This window comes from Pistacia vera, unplaced genomic scaffold, assembly GCF_008641045.1.
Source record: "Pistacia vera cultivar Batoury unplaced genomic scaffold, PisVer_v2 Contig223, whole genome shotgun sequence".
NCBI classification, from domain to species: Eukaryota; Viridiplantae; Streptophyta; class Magnoliopsida; order Sapindales; family Anacardiaceae; genus Pistacia; species Pistacia vera.
Window position 1 is genome coordinate 1,246,683 of NW_022196028.1, and position 23,067 is coordinate 1,269,749.

At 37.4% G+C, this 23,067-nt stretch overlaps 1 non-coding gene across 1 annotated transcript; it reads right to left on the minus strand.

Annotated features, from left to right (window-relative positions):
• Positions 1-1,954: 1,954 nt before the first annotated feature.
• Positions 1,955-2,061, minus strand: LOC116130718. Its single transcript, XR_004128119.1, has one exon. It is a non-coding gene; the product is annotated as a small nucleolar RNA R71 (small nucleolar RNA).
• Between the last annotated feature and the right edge of the window lie 21,006 nt (positions 2,062-23,067).

Genomic DNA, 23,067 nt, shown 5'->3' on the forward strand with positions numbered 1-23,067 from the left:
TGATTGAAGAAAATGAAGTGTGGATACTGATTGTGGCAAAAATTGTAGTATTGGAGGCCACATGGTGTTGAATGGTTGCTATTAGAAGTGTTGATGTGTTGTTTGCATTAGCTTACAATGTTATAGCAATAATGGATGATTATGGAAATGAGATTTTACACTTCCTTTAAGATGTTAAAGACTATTAAGGGGAGGTTTATTTGATCCATAAGTTAACCTATTGGTTAATGTTAATAGGAATTGATGTGGCATAGTTAATATGAAAATTCGGATTTAGTGGGCTTAGGGGTTTTGTTAACCCTGCTTCAGTATTTTGACCATAACTTGAGTTATAAAAATCGAAATGAGATGATTCTTGAAGCATTAGAAAGCTAAGACACAGACCTATAACTTTTATGTTTATGCCAAGAGCCAATTCGTTTGAGAAAAGGATGGAAAATGGCCTGAAGCATAAACTGGTTATTAAAGTTTAAGATTTAACATAATCAATTCTTATGATTATGAATTGATTATTAATGTATTATTGTAAGTATGCCATGTACTAATGTTTACCCATTAGTTAGATGATCTTTGAAAGATATACATGGTCATGATGTCAATGCATGATTAATGTTATGAAATGGCATGAAGATGCAATGTAATACATGTTTTAAGATGATGTATGTGAGCAAGAGGTAATGTAAATGGGTTGATAATCCATAGATGAATTAAAAGTATTAAGCTCACCAAAATATGTATTTACATGCCATAAGATGTTAGAGATGCAAATAGACATGATAGAGATGCATATAGACATGATGGAAAACGCGTAAGCATATCCTCGTATACCGGTTGAGGAAAGATGAATATATGCTTTAGATGCTAAATAACGCGTAAGCACGCCTCCCGATGATATGAGCTCTAGATGAAATTTGAGGCTAGATGATATGAAGTGCTTAAGATGCTAAGAAAGGTCCGATCGGCTAGACGTTAAATGTTTCATATGCATTTAGTTGCATTACATGAGTTATGATGTTATTTACATCATGAGATGATTTATACTCATGTTAGATGATTTTAGATGTTATGTCATGACATGTGATGTGTGTGTACTATGTTTACATACTTATTTGTATGTGTACACATTGATGTTTATATAGCCATGGGATAAAATGATGAAAAGCATATGAATTAGTAATAAAAGGGGAAGTATCCCTAGATGTAAAAGATAAGTGATGTGTTAACAGATATGTTTAAATAAAGATCAAATAGTACATTTAGAATGAAACGGATCATTCCTTACTGAGCGATTAGCGCTCACCCTTTCATTGTTGATTGCTTTGCAGGTAGACTAGAAGCGAGGGATGCTAGAGACAGCGGGACTACACGTGAGGGGAGATGATTTATTGTCATCTCGATGTTTTTATCTTGATATAAATGATAAATATTTGTGAAATACCTTTGGAAGCTTCCACCCTATAAATATGTTTTGATTGTATAATTTCTTAAAGTTTGTAAATTATAAGTTTGGATCCTGTGTGACATTTTATATGCATGTTTTGGATATTATTATTATTATCCTTACACAGATTTTTTTCTAAATACAACTCGTTCTCCAGGCATGTATCCTCGGGATTCTCATTGAGAGATATTCAGAGGATACCTGACTAGAGGGGGGTTTTACAATAATTTTGAGATTAAGCTAGCAATTATTCAAATGATTCAGCAGTCAGTCCAATTCACTGGGTTACCTAATGATGATCCCAACCTGCCTATCGCAAATTTTCTGGAGTTATGCGACACATTCAGGCATAATGGAGTATCCGATGATGTAATTAGGATAAGGCTTTTCCCATTCTCTCTTCGTGATAAAGCTAAGGCTTGGTTGATTTCTCTGCCATCTTGGAGCATCACGACATGGAACAAGTTAGCTCAAGCGTTCCTCACTAAATATTTTCCACCTGCCAAGTCTGCCAAGCTGAGGAGTGAGATTACCAACTTTTACCAACAAAATTCAGAGTCATTATATGAAGCATGGGAAAGGTATAAGGATCTCTTACGGAGGTGCCCTCACCATGGTTTACCAATCTGGTCGCAAGTGTAAACGTTCTACCAAGGGTTGCTACCAATGATTCAAATTATGATTGATGCTGCAAGCAAGGGAGCCTTGAACAATAAAACACTAGAGGAAGCATACAATCTGATTGAGGTGATGGCAAACAATAACTATATGAGGACTTCAGAGAGAACTTCAACAAAGAGATCAGTGGGAGTGCACGAAGTTGATAGTTACACTGCATTGGCTACTCAACTTTCGAACATCCAGAAGCAATTAGGTAATTTGTTAAAAATAAATGCAATTGAATCTGCTTCTCTAACATGTGATCTTTGTGCAGGAAATCATTCATCGAAGGATTGTCAAGAAGGGAACCTGTTTGCTCAGCCTGAACAAGCCAATTACGTCAATAATTTCCAAAGGGGTCAAGGGAATATATATTCCAGCACATATAATCTAGCATGGAGGAAAAACCCAAACTTTCCATGGAGCAAAAACAATCTCCTGTTTTTCAACCTCAAAAGCTAAAATCTAATTTAGAGAATATGTTGACCACGTTCATTGAAGAGACAAGCAAGAGATTTGCGAAGACTGGCGTCCTGGTCCAAAATCAATCAGCTTCTATTAGGGACTTGAGACTCAAATTGGATAAATTCAAAACATATTAGCTGGAATAGTTCAAGGAGTTTTACCAGGTGATACAGAGAAAAATCCCAAGGAACAAGCGCATGCAATCAGCTTGAGGAGTGGACGAATTTTGGAAAATTCAGAGGTTGAAAAACAGAGGTAAGAACAAGACTTGAAGGATGAGCAGAATAATGATCACTACGGCAATGACATTCCTCGCTGCAATGATCGTGAGAATGTGGAGAGGCTCATCCGAAACAAGGACAATTGCTGCGGCGATGACATTGGTGGCCGCGGCGAGCGTGATCATGCTCTCAATTCGTCAGAATTTTCAACTCATCACTACAACGATGAATCTGGTGGCCGCGGCTAGCGTGCATCTAAGCAGAAACTTCCTTCAAGCCAGGCAACCCTTCCATACCCATAACGGTTGAAGAATCAGAAGCTTGATAAGCAATTTAGTAAGTTTATTAACATGTTTCAAAGTTTACATGTTAATATCACTTTTGTTGATATGCTAGAATAGATGCCGAAAAGTGTGAAGTTTTTGAAGGAGATCCTCACGCACAAGAGAAAATTCGAGGAACACGAGAAAGTTATGCTAACGGAGGAATGCAGAGCGCTGATTCAAAAGAAACTACCACCTAAACTATGAGATCCAGGGAGTTTTACTATCCCTTGTATTATTGGTATTGTTATTTTAATAAAGTTTTATGTGATCTAGGGGCAAGTATAAATTTAATGTTGTTTTCCATTTACAGGAAGCTTAGACTAGAAGAAGTGAAGCCAACCACCATGTCTCTCCAATTAGTTGATCGATCGATAACATAACCTAGGGGGGAGGTAAAAGACGTCTTGATTAAGGTAGACAAACTGATTTTCCCAGTAGATTTCATAGTGTTAGACATGGAGGAAAATAGGGAAATACCTTTAATTTTAGGATGACCTTTTCTAGCCACGGGAAGAACATTGATAAATGTCCACCAAGGGAAATTAATCTTAAGGGTAGAAGATAAGCAAGTAGAATTTGATGTTTTTGAATCTATGAAGCGTCCATCTGAATTAGACTCATGTTTTAAGATTGATGTTCCCGACACCATAGTTGAGCAGAATTTTGAAGAGAGCTACCCCATTTTTCTTTTAGGGAATTGTTTGATGAATTTTAGAGATTAGGAGGATGAAGTTGATAGTGAAGAGATAAGGGAGTGTTTACAATACTTATATGCTCTACCACCCTTCGTTCGTCCTGAAGCTAATTCGATTAGAGAAATTTGAGTTGTGGTGTCTCAGTCAACTTTACCAATCACAAAGGCCCCTACACTTGAGCTCAAGCAACTACCATCTCATTTAAGATATGCATTTTTAGAAGAGGTTAAATTTTTTCTAGTTATTATTAGTGCTTCTTTGAGTGTTGTGGAGGAAGAAAAGTTACTGCGCATATTGAGAAAATACAAGAAGGCCATTGGATGGACAATTGCGGATATAAAAGGTATCAGTCCTTCAATTTGCATGCACAAGATCTAATGGAGGAAAGTTATAAGCCTACCGTCCAACCACAAAGAAGATTGAATCCATCAATGCAAGAAGTGGTCAAAAATGAGGTGTTGAAGCTCTTAGATGCACGAATTATATATCTAATTTCGGATAGTGCATGGGTAAGTTCAGTCCAAGTAGTGCCAAAGAAGAGAGGAAGGATAGTGGTTCGTAATGATAACAATGAGCTGATTCCAACACGACTAGTCACGGGATGGAGAGTATGTATCGACTATCGAAAACTGAATTTCATGACTCATAAGGACCATTTTCCATTGCCATTCATCGATCAAATGTTGGAGAGGTTAGTTGGCCATGAGTTCTATTGTTTCCTAGACGGATACTCAGGCTACAATCAAATTGCTATAGCGCCAAAAGATCAAGAAAAAACACCTTTCACGTGCCCATACATAACATTCGCCTATCGAAGAATGCCTTTTGGCTTGTGCAATGCTTCTGCAACTTTTCCAAGTTGCATGATCTCAATATTCTCTGATATGGTTGAGAAGTCCATTGAAGTTTTCATGGATGATATTTTTGTTTTTGGAGATTCTTTTGATGATTGTTTAACTAACTTATCTAATGTTTTGCAGAGATGTGTTGACACTAAATGCTAAATTGGGAAAAATGCCATTTCATGGTATGAGATGGGATTGTGTTAGGTCATCGGATATCCGCGAATGGAATTGAGGTGGATTGAGCAAAGATTGAAGTTATTAAGAAACTAACACCTCCAAACTCAGTGAAGGCTGTCAGAAGTTTCTTTGGGCATGCAGGTTTTTATAGGAGATTCATACATGACTTCTCTAAACCTCTCTGTGATATATTAGCTAATGATGTTCCTTTTAATTTTAGTTAAGAGTGTTTAGATGCATTTAAATGTTTAAAAGCAAAATTAATTTCTGCTTCTATTATTGTTGCACCCAATTGGGAACTACCTTTTGAACTCATGTGTGATGCAAGTGACTACGCTTTAGGGGCTGTTTTAGGACAGTGGAAAGGTAAGGTTTTGCATGTGATTTATTATGCCAGCAAGACTTTAACGGGACCACAATTAAATTATGCTACTACTGAAAAAGAATTTTTAGCAGTAGTATTCTCTATTGATAAATTTCGTTCTTATTTGCTAGGTACCAAGGTTATTGTGTACACTGACCATGCTGCATTGAAGTACCTCCGAGCAAAACGGGATTCTAAGCCAAGATTATTGCGATGGGCATTGCTTTTACAAGAATTTGACTTGGAGATTAAGGACAAGAAAGGAACGAAGAATCAAGTGGCTGACCATTTATCTCGATTAAAGTCCAATGAGAAGTTCGAGAGGAAGAAAAACCAATCAACGAATACTTTCCGGATGAGCAATTGTTTGCTATTCAAGAAGGGCCATGGTTTGCAAATATTGCTAACTATTTGGCGCAAAAAGTATTGCCTTCTAGAATGAACTCCCAAAGACGAAATAAATTTTTTGCAGATTTAAAATACTACTTTTGGGAGGATCCTTTTTTGTACAAGCATTGCACAGATCAAATGATAAGAAGATGTGTGTCAGAAGAATAGATGACGAATATTCTTCATCATTGTCATTCAATGGAAGTTGGTGGTCATTTTGGTTCGACACAGACCACCACTAAAGTTCTTCAATCAGGATTTTTTTGGCCAACTCTTTTTAAAGATGCTTTTCATTTTGTTATGAGTTGTGATAAGTGTCAATAGGTTGGGAACATATCTAGGAGAAATGCCATGCCTTTAAATAATATCCTAGAAGTAGAATTGTTTGATGTGTGGGGGATATATTTTATGGGACCTTTTCTTTCCTTGTTTTCTAACCGTTTTATTTTGGTTGCTGTAGATTATGTTTCGAAGTGGGTGGAAGCTATTATGTTGCCAACAAACGATGCTCGCATAGTTATCAAGTTTGTGAAGAAGAATATATTTTCAGGGTTTGGCACGCCAAGGGTCATTATCAGTGATGGTGGTTCTCACTTTTGCAATCGCTAATTCGCAACATTGCTAAGCAAGTATGGGGTTACACATCAAGTTGCTACCCCATATCACCCTCAAACCAGTGGCCAAGTAGAAGTATCAAATAGGGAGCTGAAACGAAACTTGGAAAAGACAGTAAGCACCTCTTAAAAGGGTTGGGCAACCAAGCTTGATGATGCATTATGGGCGTATAGGACGGCATTCAAAAAACCAATAGGAATGTTGCCCTATAGCATGGTTTATGGAAAAGCTTGTCACTTGCCAGTAGAGTTAGAGCACAGGTCATATTGGGTAGTGAAGTTTCTGAACTTTGATCTACAAGTCGCAAGAGCAAAACGATTGCTGCAACTCAATGAGATGGAAGAGTTTTGCAATAATGCATATGAGAATGCCCGAATCTACAAAGAAAATACTAAGCAATGGCACGAAAAACATATTGTGAACAAGGAATTCAAGGAGAGCGACAAATTGCTGTTGTTTAACTCAAGACTATGACTTTTCCTGGAAAATTGTGCTCAAGATGGTTTGGCTCGTTCATAATTCATCGCGTGTTTCCGCATGGGGCGATAGAGCTTCACCACCCCACGAAGGGAACATTCAAAGTCAACGGCCAAAGATTGAAACCTTATATTGAGAATGGGAATGAAGACGAGAGGGTTTCAATTCTTTTTCAAAATCCTAATTGATGACAGAAAGGAGTTGAGCTTAAGACTTTATACAAGCTCTTTTTGGGAGGCAACCTAAGATTTCGATTCTATTTTTTTTATTTACTTATTTTTATTTGTATGTTTTTTTTTGTTTAGTAATGTTTGTGTGTTATGTTTTTGCGCTATTTTTAGTTTGTTAATTCAGATATTCTGATTGTCTTTTTCAGGTTATTAGCACAACACACTCAGGGAACAATCTGGTTCTGTTGAGTTACGGCACCATCACGCTCGCCGCGGTGGTGAAAGCCATCGCTATAGCGAGTCTGAGTTTCGCGCATGACCAGAAGAGATTGGTGATTAATCATGCTCACTGCAGCAACACACATCATCACTGCAGTGAGCGTTAGTCCAGCGTGTAACCACGACAAAAAGCACGATCGTCACGGCGACAAAGTCCATCGTCACAGCGATCGCAATAGCCAACGCAATATCGCGTTTATAACAGATCTAAAAATGACGTTTCATCACTACCCTTTTCTCTCTACAGTTCTTTGCCCTCTCACCAATTTCTCTTCCTCTCTATACAACAATCTAACCATCACCTCCTTCAACCAATTTTTTTTTTTCTCTTAATAGCTCACTAACACACTCAATTTCACATCATAATTCGCAAATCAAAGGGAACAAGTGGAATTTTTGCAAAAATCAAGGTTAGGGTTCCAAAAAGAGAATTGGGGGTTTTCAAAAATTGAGCTAATCCATACCAATTCAAGGCATATTTGGACAGAATAAGGCTCAAGTAAGTGTGTCTCACCATTCTGCATTGTAATTTTGATTGTTGAAGATTGGAATCCATTTATTTGAATTGCTTGGGAGTGTGGGAATATTTTTGTTGGTTGTTGAAGATTGGGAGAGATTGATTTGAATTTCATGGGAGCCTGTGTTTATTTTCTTGGTTGTTGCTTGATTGAAGAAGAGAAGTTATAGTTTTGGGGGAGTGTAGTGATTTTCATTGGGTATTGAGAGTGGTTTAATTGTTTGTTTGGGTTAAGTGAGAAACAGTGATAATGGCACCCAAAAGAAAGTCAGGAAGTGATAGGAGAGAAAAAGGAAAAGGGCAGGCCTCCATTGATATCCGGTTTGTTAGTCAGGCAGCCCAAGAAAGATATGAGAATTTTGCAAAGAAACCAGGTGGATTTATTGAAGAAAGAGGGCTGGTGTTTACAGAAGATTTTAGGGGAATAACTGATGTAATTCAAGCTCTGGGTTGGGAGATATTTTGCAAAGAACCCCCGGCTCTTGCTGTTGCCTCTGTGGTAAAAGAGTTCTATGCCAACGTTCATGACAGCGTTGACGGGAGAACAATGGTTAAGAGGTAAGAGGAGTATTTTCAATAACTGCTATTAATCAGTTTTATGGGTACGTTAAGTGAGATAGACGAGGATGCCTATGCCGCAACAAGCAAGAAGCGAATTATGATGTAGTGGTTAATTTTCTGAACAGAAGGGAAAGTACATGATTATTGCGGCTGGGGAAACACATCTGTTTTGAAAGTAAGTTTGACTCAACTTCGCGTAGTGTGGTTGTATTTTGTGTGCTCTAGAAGATGCCCTCAAAGCAATGAGCAATATTAGCAAAGCTAAGGTGATTTTGATGTATGCTATCCACCAAGATGAGGATGATGTGGGTGAGATTATTTTCATGAGATTACCCATTCAGCAAAGGTAACAAGACTGGTTTTTACTTCCCACACATGATTATTGAATTGTGTAAGCATGCTGAAGTGCATTGTTAGAGTAGATGCCCTAGAGCCAACAATTATTGTAGAATTGACTCTTTGTAAAATGTTCATTAATCAATAAAGGCATTTTATTCTATATCGAGTAAATCATTATTATTGCAATATGTATTGATATATATCCTTAGAATGGTAGAACCGTGATGAGGGTATCAAGTGTTTAAATCTTGATAGTGAGAACCTATGAGCACAATAGGTGGCCATTCTAGAAACGTCCGTAGCCCCAGTATTATTCTGAAGTAAGGGCACAGATAATACGGTAAGGCTATCATAGTGTTGAACGACCCTGTCGAAAGGCAGTGACTGATCTCACTTGTCAAGGTTGTTGGTGACAACCGGTGCAAAACATGGGTGCTTGCTGTAGGCGATTACACCGCGAGCAAGTTTACTGGACTGACCCACTAGAGGATTCCATAAGGATGGTAACCCCAGTGTCTATGGAACAAATCCTCTAACGAATGGTGTGGTGCATGTGATCCTTAGACTTGAGATCACGGAGCGCTTGTGCATCGATTGGTGTAGTTTGACACTAGCCTAACGCAGTTCTTTTCAGAGCTGTCAATACGGTGGTGATTGGCTGCATCAAGGAGTGTATCAAGACATGGTGGATTTACAGAGGATTCATCACTCCCGGGTATGGGAGAAAGTTATCTCATGGCGCAATTCAGTATATGGCAATGACACTAAAACTGTGGCCATAGTGGGATTGAGTGTGCTTATCTAGTTTATAATATGGGCATTGGTCCAGAAACTGAATAAATATATTGAGAGTAACCGAAGGTTGACACTATTCTATGCCTTCTTCTCATCGAGATAACGTATGATGAAAGGATCAAATTGCACGGTAACCATATCGTTGACAGGTAGCTACTTTGCTGAATCCGAATCTATCGGGTGGCCATGATGTCTTGCTATGGGCCAATCTTGGTCTGTTGTATAGTGAGACGATTAATTGGGGTTAATCGCGATACTATACACTGTCGATATGATGAGGAGCCCTGGGTCACGCACATAGAAGACAATTTAAGATCTAAGAAGAAAGAATGGCGGTTTCGTTTTAAGGTGAAACGGTTATTTTGGTAATTTCACAATGCAATTAAATTGCTGAGGTCATAGCTTTATTTAATTTGTTAGAAAAATTAAATACGTGAAATTACGTTTAAATGTTGTGTTCGACATATTTAAATATATTATCATTATGTTTAAATGTTAAATATATATATATATATAATAATATATATATAATATATATTAATATATATATATATATATTAATTGATTTTAATGAGATAGATAGAAATAAAATAAATCAAATGGGAGTGTTGGCAACATGGGGCGTTTGGGTTGAAGCCCAAGCCTATTCCGTATGGGATTAGGGCAAATTGTTTTTACTATAAAAAAGAAAGTGTGTTAATTAAATGATAGAGATTTTTCTTTAAAAACAAAAACACACAGCCCCATTTACACTCACACCAGAAACATTCTTTGGCCTAAATCAATTCAATTTGATTTCTTTTCTTCTTAATCTTGAAGCCAAAGAGGATCTAGCAAATACCTCTTTGGTTCTTTGAGATTGTCTTCATGTGGACTATGTGGGTTTGATCCACATTTGGATCGGTAGCAAAATGTTCAAAGACAATCGTGGTGGAGCCTCCAAACGTGTGATGGTTTCTAAAACAAATATTAATTCTGCAGATTCTTGCTTTAATATGAATTGTAAATTATACCCTTGATCTGGTCATGTAAACGATCATGTATATAATTTTTTGTTTCGCTGCGTATAAGGGACCTTTACTAACAGGGTATCAGAGCCTAGGTACTAAATTTTACAGTTTATTGTATGATTTATAACATGTATTTGGTTGATAACATGTTTTTGAAAAATCTTCAAAATCTGCAAAATCTGTTATGGATGAACGATTCAAATGATAAACTGGTTTAATAATGTGTTGATGAATGACATATTGGTTGGTTAATATCCTGGTTGAACGTATGTGCGTTTGATTTGATTTGAGTGTGTTATACACAAAAACTGCAAAAAAACGCAAACTGTACAAATTGGGGATTTCCAGGTCTCGTCGCGGCAAAGCTATAGCTTCGCTGCGGCGAGGTGCCTCTGGGAAGTTTCAACGCGGTGAAGTACATATTGTAAACCTCGCACGGCGAAGATAAAAACCTTCGTCGCAGCAAAGTATGGAGCTTCCTCGCTGCGGCGAAGATATAACCTTCGCCGCGATGAATCCTGTAGCTTTCCCATTCTGTATTTTTGCAAAGGGTCTAATCTGTAGTTTTTAATAACCTGTAAAGCCAATGTACGTCTGCACATTTAAGAGGTAATTATAATAAACCCACCCAATTTAAAAAAATTGATTATTTTTAAATGTATGCTTTGTACTTGTTTGTATATTGCAGGTGCCCGGTACATGAGCCTTAGACCTAAGGGTGAATGTTTAAATATTTTGGGTATATATGGCTGTAATTATTTTAAATAGGGCTGCGTGTCTGCCTTCTCCCCTCTTCTTGATGTACATTCTTTTCCATCTCATTCCCCTCGAATGTAAATCGAGGTTTCTAAATTTGTTAATGTAAAATTAGTTTAATATTAATTTAATGTAAATTTAGAATGATGTTTTTGAAATGTACTTGGAGGGAGCAAAGGACGAGGCAACCATACTTGAGGACTAAGATGTTTTTACAGGACCCCTAGGTGACCCACCTGCCTCTAGGCTTGAGGAGATCGGTTTAGTAAGGCCATGTACGGCACTTTAATATTTTGTTTAGAATGATGCTAAGTGTTTGAATGTTGAAAACATGCCAAACAATGTCATTCTAACAAAGATAATAATTGGTGAGACATTAAATAACTAAACCCTCAATCAAAGTATTAAGTCACGAAAGTCTTCCATCACCATGGTTTTAATCAAACCACTGTTCGTCGAAACTTTTTCGCCAAAGCGAAGGGTACACTTCTACAATGGGAGGTTAAAATGCATTGGAGTTTTCCTTAATGGTGATGGGTCGACCTTAAAATGACGGTTTTGCTTGTTCGCCAAAGCGAAGGTTGATAAACACGGTCACAGGCATAGTAGAGCAGTACACATATTGTGTGTACGTGGTGACATGTAGTGTCCATCTACTAATACTGAGAATCACACTGAGGACGATGGCATGTGTTTCCATTGGATTGTGTGATTGGCTTGTTGGCTTTCTCACATTTGAGGTTGATAGTGGGAGCTATCAACTGGTGTGGATTAAGTTTGTTGGCCTACCTAATCAACTCCATTTGGCTTGTTCGCTAAAGTGAAGGTTTGAAATGGGCAGGATGGGATCTCGGTCCACTAGGAAAGTCAACGGGCTTTCCCGAGTTAATGGGAGGGCTATTAACTTGAGTATAGTGGGAGCTTCATTTAATAAAAGACCATATTAAACAATAATAATGAACATGGTAATAACGGTTACTTTTTCTACACTTGTAGATTCACTTAAATTTGAGCAAAATGATCCCAACATCACTGCGACAAATCATCAAACTGGGAGAGAAATGGAATGGTGAAAATTTCGTTGATTGGTATAGAAGTATAAGTAATATACTTAAGTCAAGCGATAGATTATACACCATGAGCAAGCTCTATCACAAGAGCCTGCTGATAGTTCTATCCATGAGGATGGGTATGTATAGTGAAGCATACACATGATGCAAAGCAAAAATGACTAGATACATTGTGCTTGCATCAATGGCACCATTACTGCGACAGTATTGCCAGAAAATGGATTTAGCTTCTATTCTTCATTTCTTCGAAGAAATGAGAAGTATATGGTGGCTCTGTCATTATTCAGATGTAGGAGTGAAGAGGGTACCAAAATTAGTGATCATATACTCAGTGGACCGAGTATATGAATAAGCTTGAGATTTTGGATGTGGACTTAATGAAGGTTTAATGATAAACCTAATATTACAGTCTTGCCAGATTCTTATTCTCAATTTGTCTATGACTTTATTGAGGAGATAAGAAGAATACCTTTTCCGAGCTTCTAGATTTGTTGAAGGCTACTAGTCAGGCATGAAAATGTCAGAAACATTGACTTGGTTGAAGTCAACTCAAGTGAAAAGGAAAGGGCTCAGAAGTCAATGGAAAGCTGTTGCAGAAAGGAAAGGTGTTTGTCCTCACTGTGGGAATCCCAGCCACTGGAGGAAACATTGCAAGGCCTTCCTAGCAAAAAGGAAGAAGAATGTTACTTATTCGTCAGGTACGTTATTGAGATTAACTTCTCCGTAAACATCTAGTTGACACAAGATGTGGTACTCACATTTGATTGATGTGTAGGAACTACGGTAGAGTAGATTGCTCGCCGACGGAGAGGTGGACCTACCAGTTGGAAATGAAGCACGTGCTGCTACATTTGCTGTAGGATCTTGTCGTGATTTAGCCGATGGACTTGTTTCTTGGAACTTGTGGATTTTTATGGTTTTTCTTTGGTTTCTAGAAATTATATTCTGTGTCTACATAGGACACATGAGAATATTAGTTTACTAATGGATTAATGTCTTGAGTATAAATAATATTCTTTATGGAACTGTTTCATAATAATATGTCTTAAGAAAGACAACAAGGATAATCCCAAAATGACTACTATGCCAACTTTGGCAAGTGAGCTAGACATACCTGAAGGAATGTGGTATGTCATGTTAGTAAACGATCCCGTATACGCAGCGGAAACAAAAATTATATAACAGGATCATTTACATGAGCCAGGATCAAGGGTAATTTTACAGTTCATATTAAGCAAGAATCTGCAGAATAAATATATGTGTTTAGAAACCATACACACGTTTGGAGGCTCTACCACGATTGTCTTTGAACATTTTGCTACCGATCCAAGTGTAGGATCGAACCCACGTAGTCACACGAAGACAACTCAAAGAAACCAAAAAGGGATTTGCTAGATCCTCTTTGGCTTCAAGATAAGAAGAAAAAAAATCAATTGAAATTGATTTTTGGGCTAAGAGTGTTTCTGCCGTAGGAGTGAAAAAGAAGGCTGCTGTGTGTTTTTTTTTCAAGGAAAAATCAATTCTGCTTATTATTAACACACCATTTTCTTTTTATAGTAAAATCATCAAGTTGCCCTAATCTCATACGGAATAGGCTTGGGCTCCAACCCAAATGCCCCATGCTGCCAAACACTCCCAATTTGATTTATTTTATTTTCCATCATTATCTCAATAAAATCAATTATAATATTATTAACATTTAACAATAATGATAAATATTTAAATATGTGCGAACACACATTTAAACGTAATTTCACTTATTAATTTTTCTAACAAATAAATAAGGCTACGACCCAACAAATTTAATTGCACTGTGAAATTACCAAAATACCCTTCGCCTTAAAAGACAAAAACATCCTTCTTTCTCTTGGATCTTAAATTATCTTCTATGTGTGTGACCCATAGGCTCCTTATCATATCGGCAGTGTATAGTATCGCGATTAACACCAATTAATCGTCTCACTAATACATGACCAAGATTGGCCCTTAGCAAGACATCATGACCACCCGATAGATTCGGATTCAGCAAAATAGCTACTTGTCAACGATATGGTTACCGTGCAATTCGATCTTTTCATCATACGTTATCTTGACGAGAGAAGGCATAGAAATAGTGTCAACCTTCGATTACTCTCAATATATTTATTCAGTTTTTGGACCAATGACCCATATATAAACTGGATAGAGCAACAACTCAATCCCACTGTGGCCACAGTTTTAGTGTCATTGCCATATACTGAATTGCACCGTGAGATAACTTTCTCCCATACCCGGGAGTGATGAATCCTCTGTCAATCCACCATAGACTGATACACTCCTTGATGCAGCCATCACCAGCGTATTGACAGCTCTGAAAAGAACTGCGTTAGGCTAGTAAACTACACCAATCGATACACAAGGCGCTCGGTGATCTCAAGTCTAAGGATCACATGCCCACCTTCGTTAGAGGATTTGTTCCATAGACACTGGGGTTACCATCCTTATGGAATCCTCTAGTGGGTCAGTCCAGTAAACTTGCTGCGGTGTAATCACCTACAGCAAGCACCCATGTGTTGCACCAGGTTGTCAACAAACAACCTTGACAAGTGAGATCAGTCACTGTCTTTCGACAGGATTGTTCAACACTATGATAGCCTTACCGTTATCTGTGCCCTTACTTTAGAATAATACTGGGGCTACGGACGTTTCTAGAATGGCCACCATATGTGCTCATAGGGTTCTCACTATCAAGATTTGAAACACTTGATACCCTCGTCACGGTTCTACCATTCTAAGGACATATATCAATACATATTGCAATAATAATTATTTACGCGATATAGAATAAAATGCCTTTTATTGATTAATGAACATTTACAAAAGTCAATTCTACAATAATTGATTAGTCTAGGGCATCTACTCAACATATTACAATCACCCCTCCTTTACACCCCAACACAAAGGAGTGTCAAAAGGAGGAAAGACCTACTTGACATGGTTGGTCCATGATGAGTTTTAGTGATTTACCTACATCGTTCTGGGGTTATGCCTAGAGACTGCGACTCACGTTTGAACCGTGTGCATCAAAGTCTGTAGATGAGACTCCATATGAGCTATGGAGTAGGCGAAAGCCTAACTTTCTTATCTAAGGATTTGGGGTTGCGAAGCTTATGTTAAAAAATTGACTTCGAACAAGCTGGGCCCAAAATCCTGTAAATGATATTTGTGGGTATCCAAAGGAGACCAAAGGATACTATTTCTACCACCCAGAAGAGCGCAAAATTTTGTTGCTCGATCTGGTATCTTTCTAGAAAAGGAACATTTTTCTAAGAAGTACTAGTGGGAGAAAAGTAGAACTCGTGAAGTTCTAGAACCATAAGATATACTAGACGAAAGACGGATGATGTGCCACCAGGAAGTGGTTGAGCATCATGAGGAGGTGTACTCCACAATTTGTGGATCAAAGTGAACCACCTCAAGTAGCACAGGAGTTACGGAGATCTGGGAGAGTACGCCCTGAGCCCGAGAGATACGGTTATCTCGTGACTCAACATGGTGACGTATGGTCTACCAACGATGAACCAAAACCTACAAAGACGTTATGTCGGATCCAGATTCTATTAAATGGCTTGAGCCATGAAACTGAGATGACTCATGTACCAGAAACAGTGTGGTCTTTGGTGGAACCACCTAAGGGTAAAACCCTAGGGTGTAAATGGGTCTAAGAGAAGACTGACATGGATGGCAACATGCATACTTATAAAGCACGGCTGGTTGCCAAAGGTTTCAAACAAATTCATGGCATTGACTATGAAGAAACCTTTTCGTCGGTTGCCATGATTAAATCCATCGGATGATGCTTGCAATTGCTGCATATCATGACATGAGATTTGGCAAATGGATGTCAAAACTGCTTTCCTGAACGGAAACCTTGAGGAGGATGTGTACATGCCAACCTGATGGTTTCGTTCTTGATAGTCAAACAAATAAGGTATGCAAGTTGCAGAGATCCATTATGGACTCAAGCAAGCTTCAAGGAGCTGGAACATTCGTTTTGATGAAGCCGTAAAAGAATTCTGTTTTATCAAAACGAAGATAAGCCCGTGTTTACAAGAAAGTGAGTGGGAGTGCAGTAGCATTCTTTGTGTTGTATGTCGATGACATATTCTAATCGGGAATGATATACCGAACTTGCAGTCGATAAAGACTTGGTTATCCAAGTGCTACTCCATGAGGACTTAAGGGAAGTAGCCTACATCCTTGGAATAAAGATCTATCGTCATAGATCGTGTAGGTGCTCAAACAAGTCAAAGTACATAGACAAGGTACTGAACACATTCAGTATAGAAAAAATCCAAGAAGGGATTTCTTCTGATGGCATATGTTGTCTATCTCTGTAAGGACATGTGTCTTTAAACACACAATGAGAGGATAGAATGAAGAGGATCCCACAGCTTTAGCAAATGGACATCTTGTATTCTGAGATTGATATCTGATGTGCATTCAGCACTTGTAGCGGATATCAATCAGGCTCAAGTGAGTAATATGTCATGTACTTAGATTGATGTCTTATGTGCATTTAGCACTAGTAAAAGATATCAACTAAATCCAGTGAATGACACGGGTGAGTGTCAATGGACACTCTTAGTACTTGAAAAGGGCTTAAAAAATATATTCTTGGATTATGGAGGAAAATGAGCTCACTGTAAAGAATACGTGATGCTATTTCCAAAAGGGAAAAAGATGATCATAGTTCGCGATTTGGGATACACAATTTTGTCTCAATGTGACTGCAGTGAGCTGGAAGAGCTCGAATCAGTGTACTGCAGCGAATTCTACAATTGATGCTAAGTGTAACCATTATTTATGCAGCCGTGTAGGCGATTTGGATCAAGAAGTTCATTACTGAACTTGATGTGATTTCAAGCATTGCTAATCCAGTATAGTTGTACTGCGTAACAATGGAGCCATTGTTGTAGCTGAGGAATACGGTCTCACCAGTAATCCAAACACTTACTTAGTTGATTCAATCTGATCTGAAGGATCGATAAGAAAGGAATGTGCAGATTTGCAGAATACCTACCAACCCACTATTAAAGTTTCTGTTGTAGCAGAAGCATGATGGGACTTGGGTCATTCAATGTTGAGTGCATGAATGACTGGCTATAGTGCAGGCACTTGGGTCATTCAGGTTAACTACATGAATGATTGGCTTAGTGCAAGTGGGAGATTGTTAGAGTAGATGCCCTAGAGCCAATCAATTATTGTAGAATTAACTCTTGTAATAATGTTATTCAATAAAAGGCATTTTATTCTATATCGCGTAAATCATTATTATTGCAATATGTATTGATATTATGTCCTTAGAATGGTAGAACGTGACGAGGGTATCAAGTGTTTCAAATCTTGATAGTGAAAATCCTAGAGCACATATGATGGCCATTCTAGAAACGTCGTAGCCTCAGTTTATTCTGAAGTAAGGGCATAGATAATGCGGTAAGGCTATCATAGTGTAACGACCCTGTCGAAAGACAGTGACTGATCTCACTTGTCAAGGTTGTTTGGTGACAACCTGGTGCAACACATGGGTGCTTGCTGTAGGCGATTACACCACAGCAAGTTCACTGGACGACCCACCAGAGATTCCATATGATGGTAACCCCAGTGTCTATGGAACAAATCTCTACGAATGGTGGTGCATATGATCCTTAGACTTGAGATCACAAGGCACCTTGTGCATCGATTGGTGTAGTTTGACACTAGCCTAACGCAGTTCTTTTCAGAGCTATCAATACAGTGGTGATTGGCTGCATCAAGGAGTGTATCAAGACTATGGTGGATTGACAGAGGATTCATCACTCCGGGTATGGGAGAAAGTTATCTCATGGCGCAATTCAGTATATGGCAATGACACTAAAACATGGCCACAATGGGATTGAGTGTGTGCTCTATCCAGTTTATAATACGGGTATTGGTCCAGAAACTGAATAAATAATATCGAGAGAACCGAAGGTTGACACTATTTCTTGCCTTCGTCTCGTCAAGATAACATATGATGAAAGGATCGAATTGCACGGTAACCATATCGTTGACAAGTAGTTACTTTGCTGAATCCGAATCTATCGAGTGGCCATGATGCCTGCTAGGGGCCAATCTTGGTCTGTGTATTAGTGAGACGATTAATTGGTGTTAATCGCGATACTGTACACTGCCGATATGATGAGGAGAATAGGGTCAACACATAGAAGACAATTTAAGATCCAAGAAAAAGAAGGGGTTTTCGTCTTTTAAGGTGAAAGGGTATTTTGGTAATTTCACAGTGCTATTAAATTTGCTGAGGTCGTAGCCTTTATTAATTTTTTAGAAAATTAAATAAGTGAAATACGTTTAAATGTGTGTTCGTACATATTTAAATATATTATCATATGTTAAATGTTAATATATATATATATAATTTATTTTAATTGAGATAATGATGGAAAATAAAATAAATCAAATTGGGAGTGTTGGCAAATGGGGCGTTCGGTTGAAGCCCAAGCCTATTCCGTATGGGATGGGCAAATTGTTTTTCTATAAAAAGAAAAGTTGTTAATTAAATGATAGAGATTTTTCTTTGAAACAAAAACACACAGCCCATTTGACACTCCCACGCCAGAACCTTTCTTTGGCCTAAATCAATTCAATTTGATTTCTTTTCTTCTTAATCTTGAAGCCAAAGAGGATTCAGCAAATACCTCTTGGTTCTTTTGATATATCTTCGTGTGGGACTAGTGTGTTCAATCCTACATTTGGATCGGTAGCAAAATGTTCAAAGACAATCGTGGTGGAGCCTCCAAACGTGCGTATGGTTTCTAAACACAGATTATTAATTTCTGTAGATTCTTGCTTTAATATGAATTGTAAAATTATACCCTTGATCTTGGCTCATATAAACGATCCTGTTATATTAATTTTTGTTTCCGCTACGTATACGGGACCGTTTACTAACACCTTTGAATGCTAAAGAAGTTTTAATCCCGCAAGAAGTATGTCTTACAATGCAATTTATGCAAAATCTCACTAGTGGGGGCAGAGTAGAAATACCCAGGACCAAAGCCTCTTCATCGACGAACCTATCCCAAAGAGATCAGTTGTCAAAGTTGAATGAATACATTGAAAAGTTGAAAAAGCAACAGAATCGTCAAGAAGCCTGGATGACGTGGATGAGTGGACAAATGAGGGTGCAATATGAGATACAAAGATTGCAACTTGCCCATGCTGGGATAGCAGCACCAGGGTGTGAATCGACTGATTTTGTGTACCCAGTGGATGAGGAGCAAGGCGAGGCTCCTGATGATGATTATGAGGAGAGTATGGAGGAGTAGATGGAAATTTCAGTTGTGTTTTTGTTTAATGTTGTCAGTGTAGTTTGTTTTGTTGTTTTGTTTTGATGTACTTGCATTTTGTTACTGTGTATTCATTAAGTCTTTGTGAACTGTTATTCCATCTTTATTGTTAATACTCTTTATATCCATTAATTTTTCTGCATAACAATGACGGCCAACGAGGTCTGTTTAGTTTTTGTTTTAGAACGAATTTGGCGTATACGACTGGACAGCCCTATTACATTGAGGAATCCGGTAATGTTCTCTTTCTCTTTTTCCTACTCTTAACATTGAGGACAATGTTGACTTTATGGTTGGGGATAGGAATTTAAGGAATTTAATTTGAGCAGAATTTTTTTTATGGATTTAGAGAGCAGTTTTGTTTGTTCTTTTGTTTTATGTTGTGAGTTTTATTTTATTTTTTTCTCTTGGATGAAGTCATATGTCTATGATAGGAATGTGATTGCAATAACATAGAACAAATGGAGGACATTGATTTTTACCTTTAATTACGGATGTTTGTGAAGGTTAATGACATTTAGTTTGAGACCCTAGTGAATTGTGGATTGAAAGTGGCTCAGTTTACCTACTTAGAGACGTGTTATGAGTGAATTTTCCATGAACATTGTTGTGATCTCAACAAACTCTAGAACTCATTTGACAATCACTCAAGGCGAAATCCTAGAGTTCACATCACTTAGGAAATGATTTAGGCTATTTTTTGACCAATTGAGCCTTTCAAGCCAACCCTTTTTATTGACATCACTAGTTAACTCTTTTGAGCCCTTAAACACAATTTAGCCCCGTTTTTCTTTCTTTGAACTAAATTTTTACCCTACCCTGAATAGAAGCCTAAAACACAATCTTACTCATTTTTCCTTAAGAGACTTAATTGTTGTTCAAGCTTAACACTAGTGTTGGTGAGGAAGTGTAGTTTTGCCACAACCCAGATTTATGCGAAGAAATTGGTTAGGGGTTGTGGAGTGCTTGTAAGATCAGTGGGGTTGTGTGTATGTTTTCTACTTTCTTATTAATTTCTTTAAAAAAAAAATCAGAAAAAAAAAAAAAGAAAAGTGGGCGTTGAAAAGCATTGTGAAGAGTTGGAATTATGAATGAGTATATTACTGTCAAAAAGAAAGAGCTCGATAAAGATTGGGAAGCTACTGAGTGAAAAAGGGAAGTGTGTGTTAGTAACAAGAATGAATAAAAATTAAGTCTCTTAATTTGATTTTTGTTAATTTCCCTTTTCATTCCTTCATGAATTCATACCCTAGCCTAACGTTACAACCTTTACAAAGACCTATTGATCCAAGGTAATGTGAAATTCTACATTAGTGGAGAGTGGTTTGAAAAGGGAGCCTATGTAGTTTAATTCCATGATTCACATATAAGTCATAACCCGATTACTGAGATCAAAATCTTGTTCATGAATGTTATGCATAAAACTATCCTAGTTTGTAGACTAATGGTTTGTGGTTGTATGGATGTTCTAGGGTCAATAACGAAAATGAAATTGATGTTTGCATTATCTGTGAGTTTAGGTGATTTTTAATAATTCTAGTTGTTTTGTGTATATGCGATTTTTGAGACACTTCTATGAATTGATCCAAGAATTTTTGTTAGTTTTTGTTCTTTTTATGTTTATGTTTATCTTTGTTTTTGGAGTTTAGGATAAGTTTATGTGGATGTTTGTGGTTATTGTTGCTGGAAACCCTCACGAGACTACAACTCGTCCAACTAGGGCCGCCTAGGGGTTTAAAGGCTTGTTTCATACGCTAAATGCAATTGTGTCAATCTACGAAAGTGATTTAGGATAGTTTAGATATAGGTTTTTAATTGGTTGTTTTATTTTCAAGCTTAGAGACTTATTTTATCGCTTAATTTGCTAGGGACTAGCCAAAAGCTGGTTGGGGGTTGTGATAAGAGCTTGAAAGTTTATATTTTGTTAGTATGTAACTGGATTATTTATGGAAAAATGTGTTTAAATTGTGGAATTTCAGTTAATTCTTTCATAAATGCCTTTTACGGGATCACGGGTATATTTTCAGTGTTTTCAAGCTCAAACAGATATTTGAAGGGAAAAGAATGATGTCGATGGAATTCATGACGTGTAGGAACAAACGGTACAAGAATCGGAGTTGAAACGAGAAAGTTGTGACGCGTCGAAGATATAACGTAAAATCTGGAAATCCTTCAAGATGAGCATGCTTCGATGTTTCTGTCATAACTTGAGCTATAGAAATCTTAATTCGACGATTCTGGTGGCGTTGGAAAGCTAATTCAGAGAGCTACAAATTTGTGTTGATGACTTCATCAAATTCTTAAGATCATGGATTCCTTGGACAGAAAGAACAATCGAGCGACTGTTCTTACCGCCGTAGTGATGGGTCACGGGCTTGTTAGGTTAATGCATTATCCTGATCTAAATCTGAATGGGCTAAGGCATTTACTCTTTTCCTAAGTAAGATCAAAACCCTAGGACTATAAAGAAGGGTCTTTAAGAAGTTTTAAAGGAGTTTTTTGGAGAGAAAGAAAAGGACGACTACTAGTTTGGAGATTGGGATTCTTGAAGCTCTCGTTCACCAATTAGAGAAGTGTTTATATTTTTCTTTCTTGAACTCATGTTGTTGAATAAAATGATGGTTTTTATTATTGTAACTATGAACTAAATCTCTTTTCTAGGGCTAAAGGTGTAGCCCAATTTACGAATATGTGTTGATGTTATCTTTATTAATTTCTTATTGAGCATTAATTCTAAGTTTTATTATTGTGTGTAATGCTTTCAATTCTTAAGGATCCAAGGATTGAATGAAATCATGGGTTGGGTTGAGATCAAGAGATGAAACCTGATTTGTCAAGGTAATAAAACCATAGATTGAGCGAACGCTAAAGATAGGTTACCGCGATCTATAAGGCTCTGGTAAATTCCATCGAACTTAATGATCTCTTAGCTTCTAAATCCAACTTAGAGATATTTTAGGTTGTTGTTTATGGGTTAATTCACTAATTGTTTGAGAGAAAATTAGGGGAATATTAGGGAGTTTGGCCTTTAGAATAAGCTTAATTAGGATAGTAATAATCGTCAATACATAGGAATAAATTGGTGTGAAATCTGTGCCCTAGGGTTCAGCCATATTGATCTTTATACCGTAGCTTTTATAAAATTCTGATTTGTTTAGTTTTTAATTTGTTTTCCTTTTCATTAAATTCATTCATAAAATTCTGTTTCATCAAATAGCAATAAAATAGACTAGTTTGGTACTTGGTAGGTAGTTCTCTTGGGATTCGACACTCGTTTACTCGAGTTTTATTCCTTGCACAATTTCATACACTTGCAAAAAGCCTGTCATCATTGGGTAATTCAGTGAATGGCAATAACACTAAATCTATGGCTATAGTGGGATTGAGTTGTTGCTCAATCCACTTTAATATTCCTGTTATTGGTCCAATAATTGAATAAAAACATGTTGAGGATATCTGAGGTTGACACTATTTCTGTACCTCAGTCTCAATGAGATAACAGTTGATGAAAAAATTTGATTGCACGATAA